Source organism: Megascapheus bottae, chromosome 3 (assembly GCF_031878675.1).
Source record: "Megascapheus bottae isolate mThoBot1 chromosome 3, mThoBot2.hap1, whole genome shotgun sequence".
Lineage (NCBI taxonomy): Eukaryota > Metazoa > Chordata > Mammalia > Rodentia > Geomyidae > Megascapheus > Megascapheus bottae.
This window is the reverse complement of record NC_143511.1, coordinates 19,302,618-19,309,927: the sequence shown is the minus strand read 5'-3', so window position 1 is coordinate 19,309,927 and position 7,310 is coordinate 19,302,618. Positions and strand designations below refer to the sequence as shown.

The 7,310-nt window shown below is 41.5% G+C and overlaps 1 pseudogene; it reads left to right on the top strand.

Moving 5' to 3' along the window:
- Positions 1-493: 493 nt before the first annotated feature.
- Positions 494-1,297, top strand: LOC150065029 (proprotein convertase subtilisin/kexin type 5 pseudogene; annotated as a pseudogene).
- The last annotated feature ends 6,013 nt before the right edge of the window (positions 1,298-7,310 follow it).

Genomic DNA, 7,310 nt, shown 5'->3' with positions numbered 1-7,310 from the left:
TAGTAGAGCACCTACCAATGGACAAAAAGCTTCAGATTCCAAGTTTGAAAACCAGTCCTAGACCCTCAAAAAACTATATATATATTATATATTCTAATTTTTCTAGTAATTAATTAGAGATATTAGTGTCACAGATTTTCTTGCCTGGGTGCGCTTCAAACTGTGATCCTCAGATCTCAGCCTTCTGAGTAATGAGGATTACAGGTATGAGTATGAATATGAATATATATTCACATATATGAATATCAAGACCCAGGAGGTGAATAGGAAGAAGAATCAGTTCTTGAGTGCACACTGATCATGAGTTACAGAAATACAAGGACTCCCTTTGGATCCCAAACCAAGTTTGAGAAGTTTCATTTTTTTTTCAGATTTAGACTGGAACTTTCATGGAGGTAGGAAATGCAGTTGTAGGGAGTGATGTGCCACTTCCGAAAACCAGAGATGGTAGACTCTACTATGTTAGGTGTAAAACCTCAAAGTGAAGTTGTTTATGTTGGAAACTAATTATCCCAATTCTGTATCTTTCTCTTCCACCCTTCCTCCTCTGCCTCTGGATTCTCTTCCTTCAGAGGAGTGCATCCTTCCAGCAGGTAAGGCTAGGCCTGCAGCTAAGGGCTCCAAAACTGCCCTGCTGGCTATCTCCTCTGTCCTGCTGGTACTCCTACTGGGGGCATCCGTGGTAATATGGAAGAAACATTGGAGCCGAGCCCCACCCGTGGAAAAGGCTGGCTATGAAAAGCTGTCGGACCCTAGCAAGTCTCATTCTTCCTACAAGAGCAGCTATCTCCAGAGCACCAGCTTTGAAGATCAGGTGATTGAGTACAGGGACCGGGACTATGATGAGGATGATGAAGATGACATTGTCTACATGAGCCAAGATGGCACTGTCTACCGGAAATTTAAGTATGGGCTGCTGGATGACGATGATGATGGCGAGCTGGAATACGATGATGAAAGTTATTCCTACTAGTGAACAGGCCTTCCACTCTGCCCCCGCCCCTCTCCCCCCAAAACCAGGCTAATGTGTGAGTGTTTGTGTCTGTCTTAATCATAAATCCAACCAGAAGATGGAAGAACCATAATCCTTATATGCTTCTTTTGAATGGCTAAATTCAATGCACAGTTTCTGCCCAATTATCATTCAGGAGCAATAATGAAATTCAGCTAGATTCTGATGTCTCATACCTGGAATCCTGGTTACTCAGGAGGCTCAGATCTGAGGACCACAGTTTGAAGCCCATTCAGGCAAGAAAAGTCAGTGACACTCTGATCTCCAATTAATTACTGGAAAAAAAATAAATCAAAAGTAGAGGTGTGTGTGGCTCAAGTGGAGGAGCTCCGTCTTGAGTGTAAAAGAGAAAGGACAGTTCCATGCCCAGATTTCATGCCTAGTATCAGCACAAACCTGAAAGGTAAAATTTTAAAAAAGAAGAATGAAATTAGATGGGCACCAGTGGCTCACACCTGTAATTCAGCTATTCAGGAGGACTGAGGTTCGATGCCAGCCTAGTCAAGAAAGTCCATGAGATTCTTAGCTACAATAAACTATTCAGAAAAAAATGGGCTCTGTGGATTAAGCAGTAGAGCACTAGCCTTAAGTACAAAAATACTCAGGGACAGTGCCCAGGCCCTGCGTTCAAACCCCAGGACTGGCAAAGAAAGAAAGTAAAGAGAGAGAGAGAGAGAGAGAGAGAGAGAGAGAGAGAGAGAGAGAGAGAGAGAGAGAGAGAGAGAGAGAGAGAGAGAGAGAGAGAGAGAGAGAGGAAGAAGAAGGGAGGGAGGGAGGGAGGGAGGGAGGGAGGGAGGGGAAGGAAGGAAGGAAGGAGGGAGGGAAAAGAGAGAAAGGAAAGAAGAAAGAAGGTAATAACTTCAAAAGTATTTTCCTCAAAGCAATATATCAAGACAACAAAAAACAAAAAGTAAAAATGAGACTTGTAAAAACTCTTGCATATGATTTAAACAGTGCAGGAAGAGAGTCTATAGGAATTCTGCTTCCAAGCTTCACGGTGGAGACATGCCACCTTCTAGAATTGTTTCTTGAGCCAATTTGCTGGGAAAATCAGGCTATGGTAGAGGTGTTGGTGGGAGGGGGTGTTCTCTCCCTTTTTAGAGGTGTTTTAGGAAGACATTTCTGAAGAAGAAGCATGGAAAACTCTGAATCATTTTCAGTAGCCCTGGTTTGCTGAAGAGTCTGTCTCTGCTGAGGATGCTCAGGACCTGCTTGAAGACAGAAAAGAGGCCATGCAACATCACTGCCTGGAAACCAAGAGTCAGTCCTATGGGCCTTGGCTGACTCCTCTGCAAAAATCCCAGCTTTGCAATGAGCCCAAGGCAGAGCAAGCTCACGCAGGAGAGAGGGGCTAAGAGCGCAGCATGGAGTATATCACATTTCCAAGAATCACACCCTCGTGATTTGCTAAGCGCTGTACTGGTAGGAAATAATAAAAGAAAAAGACCAATTAAGCCTACCATAAAGTGGAATAAAATGACACACACACACACACACACACACACACACACACGCACAAATACCCTTCAACCACTCTTTTAAAAAGTAAGTAAAATGACGTCAGCTGCTGAATCCAAGTAGCATTCATCCACAACCCATCAAAGAAGTGTGAAATCTCTGAAGAAAAATTAGACCAGTCTAACATTCAAAACAATCCCAGTGTAGTTTTCACAAGCTGTAATCCAGCTACAAACAGCTAACCAGCACTTGTTAACACTAGGATGTTGTTTCTGGACTTCCTAAACTCTTTCTCCACTCTCCCATCAAATGTACTCTTAGACTCCCACAGCTGGAGACGCATAGCTTTACAGAGGGAGGGTTGCTTCTTGTTACGTGAAGCTATATATGGCAAATCTCATAAATTTCCTTGTTAAAGCAAAAGTGCTAGGCAGTGTGAGGAGAGGAATTCCAAAAAGTAAAAGTGATATTTTTAGATGATGGTGATCATCATAGTAAGATTTAGTTCACACCTGCTATGTATCAGGTACTTAGCAAAGAAACTCCTTTTAAAATTACCTCAATTACCTACTTCATACTCAACCACAACTCTGCCAGACTGGTTTTGCTACTCCCTAGCTTTATAGGAAACCTGAGGTTTACAAGGGGCTAAATCTTTAGCTCAAGGCTACAGAGAACTAATGAAGATTCAGGGAACAAGAATGACTCTTAACATTTATGTTCTTGATAACTATGATTGTCTGGTATAGAGTGGAAAAATAAACATCCAAACTACAGAAACAGCATGTCAGTTGTTTTATTCTATTTAATAGAATTCCTAGAAAGAATTGTTTACTAAATTTATATATGCATGTGTGCATGTACGTGTATTTAAAACATGGTGATTACTGACACAGAAAATCTCCATGCTTGTGTTTCTTTAGATGAAAGATCTTAAAACAAGAACCAGCAAATATTTTCTGGGAAGAACTAGATTTTCATAAATACTTCAAGTTTTATGGGCTGGAAGGTTTCTATTATGACAACTTAGCCCTGTCATGGTGACATGTACCCAGCCAATATAAAAAGAGTAAGCTATGTTCCAATATATTGAAATTTGAACTGTAAAGAATTGTTATGGGCAGGGTGGCCTAGTGGTAGAGTGCTTGCCTAACATGCATGAAGCCATGGGTTCGATTCCTAGGTACCACATATATAGAAAAAGCTGGAAGTGGTGCTATGGCTAGAGATAGAGCACTAGCCATGAGAAAGCTCAAGGACAGTACTCAAGCCCTGAGTTCAAGCCCCAGGACTGGCAAAAAAAAAAAAAACAACTGCTCAGTGACCATGTGAATTACACTACAATATGCTTCCCAAATATTTAACACTTAAAATTATTTCTTCAAATTCTATTTACAGCCCTGATAGTTCACTTAAAATTATATATATATATATGATATCCACGATGTTTGTGCAATAGAATTCAGCCTACAAAAACAAATTATTTTATTGTGTTATCTTTCTTGTTTTTCTCTTTCTGTGTGTGTGTGTGTGTGTGTGTGTGTGTGTGTGTGTGTGTGTGTGCGTGCACACATCTGTGTCTGTGTCTGTTTGTGTATGTGTGTGCTGGTACTAGGTCCTGAACACCAGGCCTGGCTGCTATCTCTGAGCTTTTTCTACTCAATGAACCACCACTTTTATGGTGGTTAATTAGAGATACAAGTCTCATGCCCAGGCTGGGTTTCAAACCATGATCCTTAAATCTTAGCCTTCTAGGTAGCTAAAACTACCTAAGGCATAAGACACCAGCACTGGTATCCAGCTTGATCGTCAAAGAATCTTTTAAATTATTTTTGAGTAGTTTTACAGAGGGGCTTCCATGCAACTTGTCAGTTTATGAGTACTAGCCATTCATTGCCACCTACTTAATCATTTTTAAACACACTGAGGTTGACATTTCCGTAGCCTAGAAACCATTTTCTAAGAAAAACTTTGTTTATGATACAGTTAAAAATGGAATAAGGGCGAGGTGACCTGAAACACTGTGAACAATAATATTCTTGCTCTGCATGGCTTGTATTGAAAAGAAACCTCGTGTTTATGCATTGGTAAGGCTAATAATTTTCCTTCTTTGTTCTTGGTAATGCCACATTATTCTCACGCTTCTTTTAAGTTTCATGCTAGCAAATATTTTCATAGATAAACATGTAGCTGGAAAAACAGAGTTGTGTTTTGGTTTTCTGTTTGCAAAGAACGTGGAAATATTAAGAGAATCCCTGCAGAGGGGAAATATACCAAGAAGCTAGGTAAGAACTTAGACAGTTCTGGTTTACAGAGAGGAAGCTGAAGGCTAGAAATAAAATAATATCTAATTCAGGACCAGATAATGATACAGAGATGTGCTTATTATAGGACTATTTCTAAACATTTTTATGGGTTTAGTCTTATAGCTTATCAAGTAAGAGATACACGATTTCTCTCCATATATCTAATGACATTAAAGAGTCTTATCAGTTGCAAATTTTCTCTCTTAAATTCATTCAAGCCTAGAGCTTATGGATCACATCAGTCATTTTAGTTACTTAAGAGGCTGAATTCTTAGGGCTGTGGTTCAAAGTCAGCCTGGCCAGGAAAATCTCTAAGACTCCTATCTCCTACTAATCACCAAAAAGCAAGAAGTGGAACCATGACACAGATGTCACAGTGCCAGCCTTGAGTGAGAAAAACAACACCCAGGCCCTGGGTGGAAGCCAATTCTACTGGAGGGGGAGGAGTGTGGAATTTTCCTTTGTTAAAAAAATTTGTCTTTCAAAACAAAAAATCAAAAAAAAATTTGTCTTTCAGCTCAATCACCACTGCCTCTATCAGGTCCTCATGTCTCACCTGGATCAACTCATTTCCTCCTGAATTATAGCCGAACTTCAACTCCCCCCCTCTCTCCCACCCACCCCCATTTTTTTCTCTACTCTGCTGTCAAAATTATTTCTAGTCAAGCCTGGTGGCACTCACATGTATCCTCAACACTTGGGAACTGAGACAGGATTGGAGTTCAAGGCCAGCCTGGATTACATACATTACTCAAACAAAACAAAAGCTAAACTCATTGGATCACCTCATTCGGGCCCCTTGTCACACACCCATACCCCAATTATGACATTCAGCACTTTGTAACAAGTGCCATATGAACACTGCACTCTCCCAAACCTAGCACCTCCTTGTCCCCTGGCTCCTCCTATTCCTCAAATCCCCAATTTGTGCTCCAATAGAATAAATACAGAATTCTATCCTGTTATCCCATGTCCTTGGGAACATATTGTTTACTGTCCTTGGAAGCTTCCTTCCCTGCATGGAGTATGTGGGAAATTCCAGACCATCTTTGTAAATTCTGTTCCCTGCAATGCATCCTTGGAAGATTTCCCTGACCATCTTGGAGAAGTTATCCACCTTCCCTGATCTCTGCCAATTAGAAACTCTGTGTATCCAGCCTCCCACTTCACCTTATGAACACTGCAAGGCTGGGTATTCCTTGAAGAAGATTCTGTCTCCTTTCTAGAACCCAGCACAGTGCCCCACATGTGATAAACAAAGAAGGAATACTTACAGAAAGCCAGGTGTTGGTGGCTCCCACCTGTAATCCTAGCTACTCGGATCTGAGGATCACCATTCAAAGCCAGCCTTGGTAGGAAAGTTCATGAGACTCTTATCACCAATTAACCACTAGAAAATCAGAAATGGAGCTGTGGCTCAAAGTGGTAGCCTTGAGCAAAAAGAGCTTAAGGATGGCACCCACACTGTGTTCAAAGGCCCCTGACTGATGAAAGAAAGAAAGAAAGAAAGAAAGAAAGAAAGAAAGAAAGAAAGAAAGAAAGAAAGAAAGAAAGAAAGAAAGAAAGGAAGGAAGAAAGAAAGGAAGGAAGAAAGAAAGGAAGGAAGATCAAGGAATTTGAATTGTTTCTTTGTTTTGTTTTAACATGTTTCACTACACTCAACTCAAAATCTCCATCCTCCAGTCTCAGATTCCCAACTGCTAAAATTACAGATGTGCCCTGCCACACTGGCTTAGAACTGAAGGATAAGAAGATAAGATTCAGAGGCGGGCACCCATGGATCATGACTAAAATCCAGCTTCTCAGGAGGTAAAGGTCTAAGAATCTCAGTTGAAAGCCATCCCACGCAAATTATGACTCTCTTATCTCCAATTAACCAACAAAGAGCTGGAAGTAGAGGTGTGAAGTCCTTCAACACTAGCTGTGAGAGAAAAAAAACATGAGTGAAAATGTGAGGTCCGAAACTCAAGCCCAGCACTGGGGCTTGACTGACCTAGAGCCTCACAGTTTTCACTTCCTGCCATGGCTGGAATGACAGCTTTTTCCACTGATGGAATCTTTTGGGCTTTTCTACCCAGCCAGACCTTGGAATCTCAACCCTTTCCCAGCCCACTACATAGCTAGGATGACAGGCATGAGCCATGAGCACCCAGCTATAAAATACAGGGTTTACTGAAACTCACTAACAGGAAAGCTAGTGAATAGGGCCTACCTGTACCACCTTACTAGGGACCAGGGATATCAGACTACATAAATGGCACCTCTGTCCCTTCCAAGGGTCCCTGGAGCTCCAAGAAATACTGAAAATGTGTTCCCTCTGTTGGCATCCTTTACCAGCCCTGATTGCCTTGGGGAGAGGCGTTTGTAGGTTAGACTACATAAGCAATGACATCATCACCTTAGCTAACTTTGTCCTCAGATGACCGGTCTTCCAAGGAACAGACTTACACAAGCAGGAAGCAGGTTTTCCTCTGGATACCATCACAAGGCCCCAGTTACCCGTCTGCCCTCTAGATAACCTTGCAATGTTCTGG